Source organism: Lepisma saccharinum, chromosome 8 (assembly GCF_977018435.1).
Source record: "Lepisma saccharinum chromosome 8, izLepSacc3.1, whole genome shotgun sequence".
Taxonomy (NCBI): Eukaryota; Metazoa; Arthropoda; class Insecta; order Zygentoma; family Lepismatidae; genus Lepisma; species Lepisma saccharinum.
The window spans coordinates 27,768,127-27,786,142 of NC_139236.1; the positions used below are offsets into that span (position 1 = coordinate 27,768,127).

Consider the following 18,016-nt stretch of genomic DNA (forward strand, 5'->3'; position numbering starts at 1 on the left):
CGCTACAACGTCGTGGTTTTGAATCCCGGTTTGGACATGGGTGTTCTTTGCGAGTGTCCCTGGAAATTTCCCACTCTGGAAATTTTTGAAATAGCATACTGTTCGTGATGTGTGTGTGTGTAGTTACATCTCAGCATAATTGAGTTTGTTGGACATTTAAAATGCAGCGATTAAAATGCAATCCTCTTTCAATGTTACGATGTCAATTCTTCCATGTTGCAACTGGAAGCTGCATCTCAGCTTGATTATTAAGATAGACACGATGTTTGTGGCCGCGGTGGCTCAGTCGGTAACGCGTCTGACTACCATGCTCAAGGTCCCGGGTTCGATCCCCGGCCGGTTCAAATCCGTGAACTTTTCTAACGGTGGAAGCGGACCCGGCGCCCACCCAGCGTCGAATAACATGGGTACCTGGGGGAAACCCTGGGGGGTAAAGGCGGTCAGGGGCGTGATGCTGATCACATCACCCCCACTCACGACCGGATCAAGAAAGTGTGGGACGTTACCCCCACACCCCCTATACGCCTACATGGCGTGGTGCTATGCACAGGGGAACACTTTACCTTTACTTTTACGATGTTTGAAAAATATGATGAATGAGTATTTTCCAATGCATTCCTTATGAAAAATCAACCTCAACTTACGGCTAATCAAATGGAACTCTTCGACTTTTCCGACGACAAATAAAATCTTCAATGTGTCCTCTTTCCGTTCCTAAGTTTTCTACGCCATCGGAAGTTTGATATTTACAAGAGAAAAAGTAAATCCTCCTACAACCATCCAGCGCACAGACCTCTCTTTCTCCTGCTCGCCGCGGGGAAAGGTCCGTTGGGAGAGACACGGTTTAGGGCCTAACTTTCCACTGAAACTGTTCCTCCTTGCCTTAAAGTGTAAAGTAGGGTGGTAGTAAAGTAGAGCGCTGAACGCAAGAAACTAGACCGAAGTGTAGAAGATTATTTATGTCCGTGTGCACGAACGAAGATCAAATTTTAAACTCGGATCGGGAAAGGATCATTGGAAAATTCCATTGCACGAAGACTGTTCAACACTTGATCGCGATCTAGGAACATCAAAACGAGTTTATCTTCTGATCGGCCATTCGCCACCGTTTTGGTGTCTGATCCTGGTTCACGGTACTGACGCTTCGACTACAGGCAGTTATTTTTTAATATAAAAAGAGCGGAAAGTGATATCGAGGGCGTGCAAACGCTAGAGATGTTGGATGTACAATGCTGGTAATTCGAGAACTATGTAAACTAAAAAACTTCCAAAATAATAATAATAATTTGTGGTTCTGTGGTGCAAAGTCGTATTGTTTCTAAATACTCTACTTTCTATCCCAGAACACAAAACATATATAAACGTCATATATTACTTGCAACTGCAAGTAATTAGAACAGAGCAACGTTACGATATTGCGTCATGTTTTTGGAAATATGATTGAATAAATTTACGAAAATACATGTTACGGGCTATTTGCACGACACGACAATATAAATATATAAGAATTAAGAAATGAAAAATTCAAATACTTACCACAGTACAGTAATAAATAATAATAATATATATTTATTGAGCTGGCGAGGTTCAGCGTACGTACGATGTTCTCTCAAAATCGAATGCATTTCTTAAGGCATTAAAGTCCCGTAGAAAAAGGTTTCATGCTTTCTCCTTCTCCTTTTGTGTTGTGCCGTCAGTTCTTTTCTATTTTTTTTTTTACACTCTACTACATCCTTGTACACCTTGACAAGGTTGATTAGTACATTTCTCAAATTCAGAGAAGTTTGCAGCCCGAATTAATTTCTTCTCCTACACGTTGATACTTTAACACATCAAACTACTCCGTGAGGTTCTCGATTGTCATTTGTTTTAGCCAACCAATCAGGTATAGCCTTACAAATCAATCTCGGGTCAGTTGAACGGAATCTCGTGAACGTCGTTTTTCGTTGGTGCAATGCAAATCATTAAACCAAGTTCATTTAGAGTGGATTAAAATTGATCTCGTTCATCTGAACTTCGAAATAATCGGCGTTGGTGCACGCGGCCATTAGTGTTCTTCTCGTCTGAGCTGAATTTCAGAGAAGTTTGATTGTTCGAAGCTAAGGTAGCAAAGGATTATTTATATACTGACATACAGTGGGGAAGGGAACAATAATATATATAACACTGTAAACATGTTAAGTATGAGAAAGGGTTCCAAACTTTAACTTTCCCTGAAAAACAAGGCGAAAGAAATAAAAAAATCTTTCCATTTCTCTTATTCCCTTCCTCTAGTCTATCACTTCCTCTACTCAAGGGGTTCCGAGTTTGAGACCAAGCGAGAGCCGCTTTAATGTCAAGCATTATTTGTATAAAGGATTGTGCTCTGTACACGGTGGAGACCATAACAAACCTTAATTGTTCGAGAAGATGAGAGGGGAAAAAACACAACAGAAAGCTTGTGTAGATCAAATCAACACCCACCCACACATGCATACATACATAAAACAAACCGGTGTAACTGCATCCTCCCCCTCCCAGGTTAGTGAGAAGCTGTGCAGGATTTTAACGTCCAAACGACTTTCAGTCTCATAATTTCCCTCTATTTTTAATTTAAAATTTCCCTTTTGCTTCAAACTATTACCTGCTGGTTAAGGCTGTGTGCGCGCTAGCGTGCTCTCCAAAAGTTGGAAAGATTGAAATTACATATTCTTATTTCTCAGAGTTGGTTTGGTTTGAGTTGGTGTTTTAAGTCCACTTTATGAACAGTAAGGCTAATCGGAACTGGACCTACGGTTTAAAGTGGGATCCGAACCACTGTGCCATGTGCCTCCACCGGGTATCGAACCCGGGACCCCTTGACTACAAGGCGACGACGCTACCACTGCGCACATGTAAAATGATAGGCTACATGATCCCCTTCCCATTTGAAAATCTGGATGTAATTCCAAAATGGCGGCTTTCAAGATGGCCGCCATGATATACACTAGCCCAATCTGGTGTGCCCCCACCCCAATTACCCATATCCGAAATTTCATCGCCCTCCGTCAAATTAAAAGGGTGGTGCCGGACTTTTGCTACACCCTGTATATTAAAAAGAGAAAGTGATAACACACAAAATGTGTCGCTTCCCTGCCACTGATTCGATGAGATTAATGAAGGACACTTCATTAAAAAAAAGCAGGCTGATACTCGAACCCTGGAAACTTCGGTGGCGGGATAGAACGTCGACTATTTAAAGCGCTCGGACACCAAACCGATGGGAAAGCCAAATAAATAAAGATCAAGGAATTAGAAGATAATAAAAACAGCTAAACATAAGAATATCAGCAATTTCGGCAAAATCAGTCAGTGGAACAGAATACTAATTTCAGGTTTCTCCAAAGTTTTTATTCACTTGAGACATGAAACAAAGGATAAATATTTTCAAGTCTTCCCTTCAAATGGTACATAATTTCTCATAATCTCGTTAAATAGAAAAGAATCCCATTTATCCACCAAATACATACACATTTTTCACTTTCCCGACAAATTGTACAAAATTTACCCCTTTTCCCTTCAAATAGTACAAACTTTTCCCACCTCTCCATCAAATAGTACAAAAAATATACATTCTTCCGGTCAAAAAGTACAAAATATCCAACCTTTCCGTCAAATAGTACAAAATTTTGCACTTTTCCGTTAAATAGGATATTAAAAATCCAACTTTATCTGAAAAAGTGTAAAATTTTTTGAGTTTCCTATCGAACAGTATACTAAATTTCCACTTTAAGAATAGAAAATGGCCACTTTGCTGTCAAAATAATTATAAAACTTGCAGATACCACCAAATACAAGAAAACATTTCCAATGTTCCCGCCAAAGTCCTACAAAATTTCCCTCTTCCCATTTACGTACCAAATTCAGAGCATGCCAATTCTGGTTCCCTCAGAGAATGTAACCAGTCTGTTGCTGCTCGGGGCAACACGAAACCAGCCGGCGCCCAATTACTTGCCCAATAACCTCCACCCTTCTTCCCCCTCACAAAAAAAAAAATCCGAATAATAAAAAATGAAATTAAGCCATTGGAGTATACGTCAAATTGCGCGTTCCCTCTATCTTTTCCACACATCTCTTTGGGCTTCTTATCACATAGCAACAAAATCTCTGCTCCGTGTATTTCGTGATAAATCCGAATTGTGTCAGGTCTTGAATGGTCCCTCCTGGCACGTGTTAACCTTGAACGAGAGAAATCTTGGAGATAAAAGTCTCTAACCGAGATTCCTGTGGTAAATGCGAGCTTGAAGATAAGGATAGCGCGCTTTCGATTCGAGCGCCGGAAACAGTATATTCCCAAATATTTATCCAGGGCTGGCCAAAACAATGGTTTGTGAGGCGAATTTAATATGCAGCTCCGGCAAATATGCTGGATAGCTAACGTTTTCTTTATTATGTATAATAATAATAGTTTACATAAAGTGCCGAACACAGTATAAGACTTAATACACCACCAAGACAAATAAAAAAAAAAATCAGAAATATCGTTCCACCAATGTCCAAACCCAGAGTCCAATGTGGAAATTTTGACTTTCTGACCTAGTGCAACTTCTGACTCCTGTTTCTTGATAGATTCCTAGGCTAGCTATAAGTAAGTACATATTTTGCTGATGACAACATTTACCCACATGTAAAACCTAGTTTTCCCGGGATATTGATTAAAATGCTTTTATTTCAAAAGCAAGATTTATTAACATATTCGTGATGTGATGATATGTAAGATACAGTATAGAGAGAGCAACATATATTTCATCACATTTCTAATTGCAGTATTCAACAAAATCCACTACCAGAATTTAGGTTTTTATCTGTTGAAGTAATCATGATGAAGCATTATGTAATATTTTTTTAAGGTTGTCATTTTAATATTTTTATCTCAAGTTGATCTTTGAGAGATGAAGCGGTTCACAAGGGTACCATCTTTTGGGAAGTAGGTTTATTTCGGGTATGCAAATTTGTGCAGCCTATATGTAGGCTCTAACCTAGGTCATTAAATCTTGTGAAAACATTTACACGTAATTTAGAAACAGTATATTTATATTCTAATAAAAACCCAAACTAATACACAAAAAGAATTATCGAACTGGTAACACACTACATTTCCAATTGTAGTTTTCAATAAAAGCTACTACAAAGATATTGCAACTGATTTGGTTCTCATGTTCCGTATGGGTATTTTATAGATCTGCAAAAAAGCAGGCTTTTTTGAATGGACGGTTTATTTCCGATAGAAAGCAGACTTATTTGAAAAAAAAAAACCGGAAATTATGGCTTTTTACTGATTACAACTAACCTATTTCACTTGAAGTTACTGTTATGAGTTTACAGGTTTAGTGACATATTTTCCAACTAGCTAAAAATGTTTTCATGATGTAGCAGCCAAGAGACAGATATTGAATTTGAATTTAAAAGTTTGGGAGCGTCAGCACTAAGGCTATTTTGCACTCGTTACACTATACGGGGTCCAGCCCCTTACCACAACTAAATTGGCATAACTGTAATGCCGTTGTAACTAAAATTTTAAAATGATCTGATTTTGGTTAAAAGCTGAGGCTGTAAAGGGGCAAGTCAGCACACGTAAGGACAAAACACAGAATTATACTGACCATTGGGCCAGTCGCCAGTGTCTCGTTAGTCTGCAAAATGCAGTCCAGGGTGTACTACGTGGAAGTGAGGTTGACAATTGGGTAACTACATGGAAGATCACCCCTTACAGCCCCAAGAGACAGATATTGGTCAACCCCAGTGGACGCATATTGCATAGTGGTTCAGATATTATTTTAACCCTAGTTTACTGAGGCGGGGGGGGGGGGGGAGGGGGAACTTGCAGGCCCACCACCTCTATTTCTTAGATTTTTAAACTGTTTGAAAATAAATTACATTGTTCCCTAGGATGTTTCCAATATTACTTTTGTTCATAAAAACATAAATGTAATTAATTAGGACGCAAAATGCTCTTGGTGAGCATATCAGGCGCCACTTTTTAATGCGTCTCATTCGAGACACTCGTGACAGTGACAGTGTACAATTAGCTCGTAATGATGGTAATTATTGTAATTATTATATTTAATATAAAACTGCACCTCTACAAACAAAAAAGCATTAATAAAAATTATTATGGATTTTGTGAGTTTTAGTGAAAGTTAAAATATATGTGAGATACTCATGCAATAATTGGTTACTATTTTTTTGTCAATTATAGTAGTTTTTGTAATAAATAACTGTACATATATAATATATAATCATCAAAGGAAGCAGTATAATAAAATGTTTTCTTGAATTTTAGTGATAAAAAAGAGTATGGGCTTGTGAGCCGCCGGTATGTAAGTTTCTCGTATGGAATGGGTAAGCTAGGGTTAAAACTAAACGTGTAGTCCTGATGAGCACATCTGACCATGAAATGGACTTAAAACAAGCTTTTACATATTTGTGTCTCAATTTAAATGTTGTCATAAAATATGAAACAAATGTTAATATCAAAATATTCAATGTTTATGGAAAATTAAAAAATCTTTACTGTTCACAACACATATGCGGAAGTAAGTAAGTAAGTAAGTAAGTATTTATTGCTCGTCTCATGACCGAGCCATCGGCTGTGCGCACTACATATATTCTGATTACACAACTATGATTTTCCTTACAGACTACATTTTCCATTACATTCCGTATAGGTGTTAAATAGCAGTTCTGGTTGTTTTAACTGTTCTCACTTGAACTAACACTTATTCCTCTTCCTTATCCCGTCTCTGTGCAACACTTCTTTTTCCCCGAACTGTTTGTAAATATACCCCACTTTTTCCAATAGTTCTATGTTCCTTTGCACTACGATTGATTCGAACACACTTTCCAAGCTTATGTTGCGTAGCTTCTCCTCCTGCAGAACGCGCGTGTCCTGACATAAGAATAAATGTTCTGTCCCATTATCGCCATTGCATAATATGCATTTATATCTCCCTTCCTCATTTTTTACTGTATTGTGTCTCCATCCCCCTATCCTCATCCATGTCAACCCCTTTCTTGCCACCATGCTCACCTTTTTGATGTACGCTACTTGTCCCCATTCCCGCGGTCCCCTTCTTTGGAGTTCGAGCGATCTCTTAGTTTCACATTCCGCTATTATTTCCTGTCTATCTATATTATCTAATCTTTGTTTCACTAATTGCAATGTCCCCCCCTCCCAGATCCATCCTAGCCCAATTTTATATAGTTTGCCTCTGATCTCTTTCGCCCATGTTCCCATTTCCTCCCCTTGTACCCGTTGCATCAGCGCTTGCCTTCTACAGAGTTCTCCCTTCTCGATATTAATGTCGCCCAGTATTTAACCCTTCTCAACATACCCCACGTATTCTCCCTTACCAGTCCAAGTTCCCGTACTACGCCGCAGTTTGCAGTGCCCATGCTGATATGCAAAGCCCTCTTGTAAAATTTGCATTGGATTCTGTTTAGTGCATCGCCCCCCTTTGCTCCCCATATCTCCCTCCCGTACCCTACTGACCCTATTAATAATGTACGATATAGTTTTTTCCACAAAATGTATATCGTATTTCACCAATTTCCATACTGTCCGCATTATTTCATTTGTTATTGGCCCAGTCTTTCCTTGTACCGTTTGCATATGTCTTGTCCATGTCCCTGCCATAGTGAGAACTAATTCCAAGTATTTTATTCTTTTCACCCTTTCTAATTCTTGCTCTCTGCAAGTCCACCTTTCGTCTTTTCCATATACATACATATCCGTTTTGTTTTTGTCTGATTCACTTGCAGTTTGGATTCTCTGCTGTATCTTTCCAACCCGTCCAGAGCCATTTGTAGGCCGGCATTTGTCTCTGAGATCAGAAGCACATCATCTGCGAACAGGAGCGCCGGTACCCTTGTCGTCCCGACCTTGGAGGTGTCGGCTTGTTCACCCTCTATATGCGCCACTATATCATTTATATAGAGAGTGAAGAGCAGGGGTGACAGAACACATCCTTGCTTTACCCCCGCTTCTGATTTTCATTTCTCTGTCACGGTATCCACTTGACACCGTACACAGAATTCGACCTTTGAATATATTGCCTTTATTGCGTTTATCATCATGGCCGACATTCCCATTTCCCACAGTTTGTCCCAAAGTTTTTCTCTATTTACAGTATCGAATGCCTTTTGGAAGTCGACAAAACAGGTATATAGCTGTTTGAAAATGTCCGTTGCAGCCAGAGCTTGACGACTAATTTAAATATAATTTTATATTTGACAGCAAGTCTATGCATAATTGAACTATGATTATACCATAGTTGTTTAATATTAATTAAGGGTGCATATTGATTACCATATAAACTTTGAAGATCAGAAATGTATTTATAAGTGAATTTTTTGGGATCAGGGAATCGACTTGTAAGAAATAAATTTACTGGACTGTGGTCTCACAAAGGTTGAGAACCACTGCAACAAGCAGCCAAAATACTTTCTCCGTGACCAGGTTCAGCGGGCATTTAACCAAATTATACATGATGTACTGGAAAACCAGAATACAAATATATTTTACTGAACACAAAATTTTATGTAAAGATACTTTATACTAGATTTTCAAAAAGTAGAGCAGTATTTTATTTTTGCTTCATGTACGTGTTCGTATAACAAATTCAAACATTGAAAATCATATTATACTACAGAGCATTCCCTGACATTCACTACGAGACTCGGCGGCAAGCGGCCCGGCATCAGCACTAGTCTTTCCCGGTGAACGCTACAGTCGCTAGAGTCGGCTATTAAAATTACAGTTTTCATATTGTGTACTAACTTTGACTACAGAAGGTGTTGAAAATGATGTCCCTCTGCTGCAACACATTCCTGGCATTTCCGAAGGAAATTGGCATTTACACCTGCAAGTTCGTCTACTGTAATTCTCAAGATTTCTCGTACAATACTCTCCTTCAACTCACGGATGGTGTGGGGATTGTCTTTGTATACTTTATTTTTTAGATTTCCCCATCTTTCTTTGCACTTTTATTCAGAACTGACCCTGTTACTCTAAACTTTTTTACGAGGTATAATATAGTGGTCCTGTGGAACGGGAACACCAGGAAATTTCGTTCCAACCTTCGTCGTCGCACTTCTCCACAATTCCTCTTTCCGAAGTAACAATCGACAAGATAAATCCTTTGTTGTAATGTAAACTTTTGTGGTGCCATACACAGAAAAAACTGGTTTGTTTGGAATTACCAAAAAAGTTTGGTTGAGTTGTTTGGTTATGCTTTTTGTTTCCGATAACCAAATGTTACTTGTAATTACTAAAGCATTTTGTTTAAGAATACAAAAAAATTTGGTTAGACGAAATATGGTACTCGTAAACAAAATTATACACATTTAAGTGAAGAGAAACAAAACGTTTGGTTAAATTTACAATAAAACGTTTGGTTAAATTTACAATAACTAGATGTGTCATGGCGTCCGCACGTTCGAAAACCAAAATGCTGTATCTTTGAATGATCGCACGGTGAACTCCAGTGAATTTTGTGTCCGTCTTCAAGCAAGACAGTAGTTTGCACAGATTAGAAATAGGTTGCAAAAGCCGTCTGCTTCCCCCGGTTGGTAGTTTGTCTGTGGCCTGTTCTCAACGCATGTGCAAAGCACGAATGCGAGTGATTAAATCTGCAAATACAGTCTTTGTCTATCTAGGCTAAGCCGTTCCTTTCTGAAAACTTTGTCGTCGACTCGTCGGACTGAAAACACGGACAGCACGCAACAGAAGAAATGTTTGTTATCCCAAGATGAGATGGATGATGTTACTTGGAATCACTTGCCGACATTTTCCGAGGTAAGTGAATAATTATATTTATTTTATTTTCATGCAGTCTCATCGTTGAAACGTGGTGTTAGTGAAGTTGTTGGCCCGAAGGATACTTCTCAGTATTAACTACGTTCATTATAGTAGAGTGATATGAATATATATATTCGTGTATATATGCACAGTTTAGAATGGATTACTTGTAATTTTCATCCACCTAATGAAAGTAGCACTTTTTTGTATTCACATAACCTTGTGAAGGGAGGTTCATTGCCATTATGTACTGTACACCTATACCTGGAAATTTCTTCATTTGGCGATCCTCACCAAATTAACATCTTCGAATATTTATGAAGATGGAAACTTATTTAAGGTTAATATTCTCAAGCAATTACACCAATATGCATCTGGCATAAAATTTCGAGGTGCGTCTAAGGTAGCTTATATTAAATATTGTGTGTGTGTGCAGAATGAGTGTTTGTAGTATTGCAAGTTAGTTGCCACATGTTTTAAAGTGTCCCTAGGTCCAAACTTCTATCTCTGTAATTAAAGTTTTCTGCAACTTCCATCCAAATGCAAATTACAGAAAATTATAACCCTTTATTTGAAGATAATGTGTAACTTTCACGAGATCTTATTTCACGATGAGGGGATACTGCATGTAGCATGTGCCTTAAATTTTTTTTTGTACTCTTCATTGTTATCAGAAATGATGATTGCACAGCAAGTTTCAATGAACACATCCTTAGTTGAAACTGTATGTGGTGAAAAATATACTTAAATGTGTATGATAATTTACCATTCAAAATAGCTATTAGTGAATGAAATTGTTGGTCATGTTACGGTAATGCAGCCTGTAAGTACAAAAGAGCATTTCGGCAAAATATTATGTAAACTAAAAAACTATTACTAAATGATGGATAATATTTCATTCAGTCATTGATTTACAAGTTAAATAACTTGCAGGAAAACGTAAAAATGAAGATTAATATGAGAGAGCCATTGAAACCTGCTTAACATACTCACCAGAGAAATTTCCCTCTGATTATTTTTTTAGAGAGGTACTAATGGATTGGATTTTTTTCTTCAGAGGTACTAATGGAGAAATTTCGTACGATGTAGAGATGAAAAGTAATGTGACTTTCTGAATCTAGAACAAAAACTAACGGTACTACTTTACTATACCGGAGACACCTATCTGATTTATTTTGCAATTTTTTACATTGATAACGTACTATTCTGCGTTGTAGAACATTTCTTTAGGTGAAATAATGGATTTCTAACGAAAATAATGTCTTATTTCTTACATACGATAGCCCCACGAACCATCACTGGGAAGAGGTGTGCCTAGTAGGTTAGGCCTGTTAGGTTAGGTTCCATTAGCACTCCTTTCGTTCAATTTAGCATATACGGACATCGGAATTACAAATTCCACGGCATCTTCTACACCCGGCAACAACTTCACGACGCATCCTCGACACATCATGTTGTAGCAGCAGCAATAGTGCGTATTGTGCTCTCGTGCAGAAAGCAAATGGCAGCACCAGCAATAGCGCGTCGGAAATAGATTTTCGTAGAAAACCACATGCATTCGCATTAAAATGGATCAAAACTACATTCCCGAACATCAACAACGCTACAGAAAATGATTTGCCTAAGTACTTTCTCCTGTAAATTTGAAGAAATCCATCTCCGGTATAGTAAAGTGTTACCAAACTAACTTCACCACCTGATGAAGCATGTCATTCTGTGTTAATAATTATATTGACCTTCATTTTTTTTATTATTTTATTCAAATTTTATTGTCCCTTTTGAGTGATTTAATGAAAGTTTTTGAGAATGAGTGAATTTTTTGTTTAAGAACCTGAGTACATTATTTTGACGACAACACTGCGTTCTGTTCTTCTCGCCACCTGGTGAAAGTAAGCGTTCCTTTTTAGATGAGATTGCCTTGTATGAGATATTTATTTCTTTGTTAATATTGGTGAGAAGAGCAAACAGTGCTAAAAACCAGAAATCACATGGTCACATGTTGGAAGTACGTATTTACTGAAGTAATTTTAATGCTAACAGCCCTAAACCAGATTTAGGAACGTACCCCTTCAACGTAAGTCATGCGACACTTGCAGTAGCAGTACAAATTATCTTATTTGATTCTTAACAAAACTGCATCTCATGCAAAGAGTATTGTGCAGAACCCAGTATTCTTTAACATGAATCATAATATGGTTCCAGAACAGCATGATTTAAAAATTCCGAAAACAAAGGCATCTAGATTCAAAACCTTTTGCAAATATGATTGTGGAATTCCTGGTGACAAAATATAACCACAATTCAACTGTGATTGCATATTCAAGTTCAACTTACATGTTAATTTACTAAATAACTTTGTGTAAAATTATGGAGAGTGTCACGGGATGAGTAACCATGTTTTCACCATTTTTCTGTATGTGGGAATTATTTTTGTGCTAGTGGTAATAACGTTAATACCAGTCTCACAAGGCACTTATGATAAGGCACAGGATAAAGTTAAATTTTTACGTTGCTAGGTTAAATAAGATTACTTTTTTTGTGTATGAAATGCTACTGAATTGTAAGTAAAGGCTGATTTTGAGTGAGTAAGGTACAAATATATGTTGTCTGTTTATTCAAGTATAATCTCAATCTGAAGCTTAACCATTACAGTGCTGTTAAAAGTATTCTTAATTTTTTTTAAATGAAAAAAATGTACTTAGTCAGTGTATATGTATGTCTAATTGAACTAGCATTAGATAACTAGTTTGTCGGAACTTGAGCAGAACTAATGTCTATTAGAAGACATTATATATCTTCATATATTTTCACAAAATTGTTTTCGACATTCAATGTTCATATTTATTGATTTGATTCTAGTTAACTTGTGTGTTTGACACAACTTAAATGTTTTGCAGGAAATTTATTACATAGATCTAAAGGCTCAAGGACCAAATAAAAAAAATGAAATGAAAACTTGTGGATCGATACCAAAATACCAGGAAAACACTACGTAGAAGTGGCGTTTTTGGTGCTGTGAGACAGCGTAACCAGCATGAATCTTACACCAGTTCTGTAGATGGTTTGACAGGTAAGCTGGATAATTGAATATAAATGGTACTGTAGAAGTTTTTAATGTAGGTTTATTCTTCTGCACTATTATAGTAACTTGTATAGTTCATTGTTAACCTCAATATTGTGAAGCACATAATATTTCTTTTCTTGAATGTATTTTTCTATTACCTTCCAGATTATGATAAAAACAACACTGACAGCATAGCTTGGTTTGATTACAATGTTGAGCCATGGAATTATGTGACTGAACACTGCAAGAAGACATTTGAATTGCCTTCGAGGCAAGAGTAAAACTATACAGGAAATGTTATCATTGTGGCCAGCATTGAAACAATCCCAACAACACTGGTAAGCATATCTCAGACATGATTGTTCTTTCATTAGTTGAATGCTGGTTGCTGATTCAAAGTGAACTTGTAGCCCTGAAAACAAAGCGAAAGACAAACCCTGGTTGTCATATTTATCCCAATTTATCCAACACTTCTGCAACCCATGCATTTTATTTTTTGTTCCTTCCCTAATTTAGCATCACCAATGGCACATTATAAATAAAGCACTCAATTGAAGCATACCACTGAAAAAAAGCTGTATGGTACATTTCAGTGATTGCGAGAACAACGGGTAAAACCTGTAGTATGTTACTGTACTACAATAGAAAAAAAACATAAAACGTTATGCAAGCCTGGTAACTCAGCACATTCCCAAAAGTATCATACATCGTTATTCGGTGTAATGCTTCAATTGTTGCGTAAGTGTCTTGTAATATTTTTTTGTCTAATATCATGTGTGTGTGGTTGTAATTTTAACTGAATCCTAGGTAAGGATGCACAGAGGGCTTTTCTAGATGGTGTAGGTAGGACACAGAGGGGTGGGAGGTGAGTCCCCCAAGAAGGTTCTGTTCCCCTCATACATGGTTGAAACATTGATTGACCTCCTGGATGCCCATGTTGTGTTCCAACATTTACTTAATCAAATCACCATTCATTTTCAATGTTGTGAATGAACTACATATGAAATGAAATAACTGAAGACTAAAATTGGTAAACGTGAAAAGTGGCTGGTAGCCCTCTAAGTAGTTCAAAGGGCGTATAAAGAGGTCACTAGTGTGCATGTTCTTACGGGCTGATGTGTGGAATGATGCGATTTCCCAACACTTTCGTTTTTGGCACTTAATACATTTACCACTTTTAGTCCTCAACTGTATACAATATAAAATTTGTTTCAAGTGCACATGGGCAAATCAGTATTGTACCCACTGTTTAAAAGTTTGTATGAAGACCACCATTTTGCTTAGTGACTACTTTTTTTTTGTATGTAGTGGAAGTGGCCATGACAAACAATTTATTTATAAGTCATGGATATAATAAACAGGGTATATCGTTTTTTAAAAAAATCATGTGGCAACTGAAGAAAATAATACCAGAAGTTGATTATTCGCCAAGCTGTAAAAAATCTTGTCTTCCCCATGCTTAGGACCAGCCATGATGGTGTATAGGGAGTGTGAGGGTAACACACCCCACAATTTCTTGATCTCGTCGAAAGTGGGGTGTTGTGATCAGCACCATGCCCCTGACCACCTTCACTCCCCATTGTTTTTCCCAGGTATACATGTTATTCGCTGGATCCACTTTGATAGTTGGGGAAAAATTCCCACGTTTTCCCATCCGGGAGTCGAGCCTGGATCCATCGCATGGTAGTCAGAGGAGTTACCAACTGAGCAACTATGTCTAAGCTGCAGAGATCATATTCCTTACGTTTTTAAAGGGGGGGGGGTTGACAGATTTGTCTCAGTCACATTTCTGAAGTGCACTTATACGTCATTCATTTCATGGGGTCCGTGGCAGAGTGGTTAGCACATAGCGCTACAATGCTAGGGGTTCTGGGTTCGAATCCTGGCCTGAGTATGAATGTTTGTGAGTGTCCATTCATCATATCATCACTCATTCCTGTCTCTGCAGATTAGCCAAAAAGTGGCACAAAGAAGCCGAAATAAAATAAATAAAATCAATGCAAAATTTCTTGGGGCATTTTCAGAAAGCATACGCACTTGATGGTATGTGAAGGACTAAGGTAAGAATGTGAAAAACTCAAAAAGACATGTGGTGACATAAAAACTTTCTTTCAGAGGATACCTACCTTTTTTTAGATTTTTAAAATGTATTTTAGGCTTAAATATTAACTTGAATCAAATACTTACAATTTCCCTTCATTCATGGTCATTTTATCATCTGGAAGATATAGAAATAGTGTGAAATATGTGGACATATTGTGAACTTTTTTCATTGTACATATTAATAGTTGATTGTCACTTGAAAACACCAAGAATTAAATAATTTGCACTGAATTTGCACTGCAGATTTTTTCTTCCCAAGTTTTAATATTGTTTTCTATTTAAAAAAAAAAGATTTGCCACATACAGCAATGAATGAGAAAAATAACCTCTGTCAATAGGCTTAATTGTAATGTTAACAATATTTTTTTCAGATACTAAAGCAGCTATAATACTGACTTGCTGTCAGTTGTGCTGCTCAAGTACCCAGATAAGGCATAAAAAAACTACCCACTGTGAAGGCGTCTCAGGATAGCTTTGTCACATAAAGGTAACCATTAAAGCTTAATAACTTATAAATTAATTATTTTGGGTGATGTTTGAATTGCAGATATATTAAGCAAATGTGACATCAAGTACAAATACAAATACAATACAATCCTACAAAAATAGGAGTTTCACATACCTCTTGGTTTTGGTTTGAGTTAGTGTTTTAAGTCCACTTTATGCACAGTAAGGCTAATCAAGACTGGACCTACAGTTTTAAAGTGGGATCCGAACCACTGTGCCATGTGCCTCCACCGGGTCTCGAACCTGGAACCCCTTGATTAAAAGGCCACGACGCTACCACTGCATCATCGGGGAGGTCTCCTGTATGTCTCTTTTACGCTATTTGTTGGTGTATCTTTATCAGTATTCTTCCATGATTCTATAAAGAAGTTAATTGATTTCATCCACTTAATGTTTCATGAAACTTAGCATATACCCTCTGAAAATGTTTGGACTACAGTACTTCCCCTTAGCATCACACCATGCCATGCATACACATGTAAAGTAAGGGGGGTAAATCTCCACACATTGTCTATATTTGCTACAGTTGAAGTGATGTGATCAGCATCACATCTCAGTGGCATTTACACCTCAGGTTTGCCCCCATGCACCCATTGATAAAATTCTAGGTGGATTGCATATAATTTCAGAAATGTAATACCAACAAGATCATCTTAAAAGTAAGGTATTACCAACTCTAGTCATTGTAATTTTGCCTCATGGGAACTCCATGTGCAGAACTGAATAATAAATGTGTTACTTAAAGATTTGCAATGCATTTACTTTCAATATAAAACCAGTAAGGAAAATTGTGCAAAGTATTGGATACTACATTATGTTATGGTACTCAAGTAATGGAATGTAATTCTGGTTTGGAGAACATTAAAGGGGTGGGCGTGGGAATATTTTTCACATATTGAGGCTTGCCAAAAAGTTTTAGGATGGTCAACGTACCAAGCTGTTTAATGCAAATGTCTCATATTATTCCTTACAAGTTTATACGTCGTATGCTTACGGAAACAGAGTGAAGGTAGTATTTTAGGTAGCTTATTAGATATGCAGAGTGTATTTGTTGTTAAATTGCATAACTAATATTTTCAATAATTCATTTCATAACTTGAAAGCCTGATAATTTTATGTATAAGCAATAATTATGTTTTCTTTTACTTGTGTTGGTCCTTCCAGCTGTATTAATTTGACAAAAAATTTAATTTGTAGGGAATTGGAGATGTTGAGCAATTCATTGAAAACAAGAACAGAAAATTGGCATCATATGGTCTCACAAGACCTCTTGTGATATTGGTGGGACCTTCTTTGAGAAACATTACCCATGAGAGTGCTTGTGGCTTCTTCTTCAAAAATCTGTGTACAATATTTCTACAAAATGTGACATGCACATTATGTCTGTGAATACTTTATTCATGTGGAGGGGAATAAACAATGCGGTTGATAATATAAGACGTAAGCGAGTTACTAAAGATATATCAGTGAAACTTACTTGTAAAAATTCTATTAATTTCGGTGGCCTCTGCCACCATCCACTTGGGAACTCGATGCTTCACTGTTAGGTTGACTTCCGGTTTCTGTTGTTTCCTCGACTACCACTAGGGGTGCTGGTGTAGCCATTTCGTCTGCTGCGTGCAATGGGTTTGAGCTGTTGTAATAACGGGAGCCAAACATGATGAGCCTGATCGCTGTTCATATTCAGCTTGTGCGGAAAGTGCATAATGGCATGCGTCTCTTTGATTTTGGTGTCGAGTAGGGTGTGTGATGTATGCCTAACTGAAACTTTTTGGATCCTGGGTTGGTTGAACTTTAGGTGCCTTGCTAGTCCAGTAGTGGGTTGGGATTTTTTTGCTTCTGCTAAGTGCTGTTGTATACGCTCGTTGACAGATCTGATGGATCTGCCAATGTAGTTGCACTGACACTGGGCATCATATACACCTGGATTGTCTAGTGGGGAAAGGAATGATCTCTTGTGTTTGCTTAGGGCAATGGCTATTTTGTTTATTGGTTTGTGTGCGAGTTTGATGTCACATTGTTCCAAGGTCTTGGCTAGGCTGTAGGATGTAGTCTGGTGGTAAGGGAAGGCAATCCATTTAGCTTTATCACTACTGGCTGGGTGGAGTAAGTTAGGTTGTCGTACTTGTATTTCTGCTTTGCTGCACCATGTGGAGAGTTGATGTACTGTGTATCCATTTTGAACTCGTATGTCCGTCACTATGTTAACTTCTTCCTTCAAATCTTCTTCAATTGAACAGTGCGAGAAAGCTCTTCTGTAGAAGTTAAGCCATAAATTGGCTTTATGTTGGGGAGGGTGGTTGGAAAGGGAGTGAATATACTGGATTCCTGCCCCAGTTTTTCTATGTATGGCTTAAATTCTACAGAGGAGCTTTCTCGCACTGTTCAAGTGAAGAAGATTTGAAGGAAGAAGTTACCATAATGGCGGACATAGGACTTCCAAATGGATACACAGTACATCAACCCTCCACATGGTGCAGCAAAGCAGAAATACAAGTACGACAACCTAACTTACTCCACCCAGC

The 18,016-nt window shown here is 37.6% G+C and overlaps 1 protein-coding gene and 1 long non-coding RNA gene across 2 annotated transcripts in view; one reads left to right on the top strand and one right to left on the bottom strand.

The window, feature by feature from the left end:
• The window catches only part of Shrm (shroom), a 510,449-nt gene that overhangs the window by 361,659 nt on the left and 130,774 nt on the right, over nt 1–18,016 (bottom strand). The gene's annotated exons all lie outside the window — the stretch shown is intronic.
• Nucleotides 9,200–17,950, top strand: LOC145990889 (uncharacterized). The gene is made up of 5 exons (XR_014441993.1): nt 9,200–9,814; nt 12,715–12,887; nt 13,047–13,219; nt 15,356–15,471; nt 16,689–17,950. It is a non-coding gene; the product is annotated as an uncharacterized LOC145990889 (long non-coding RNA).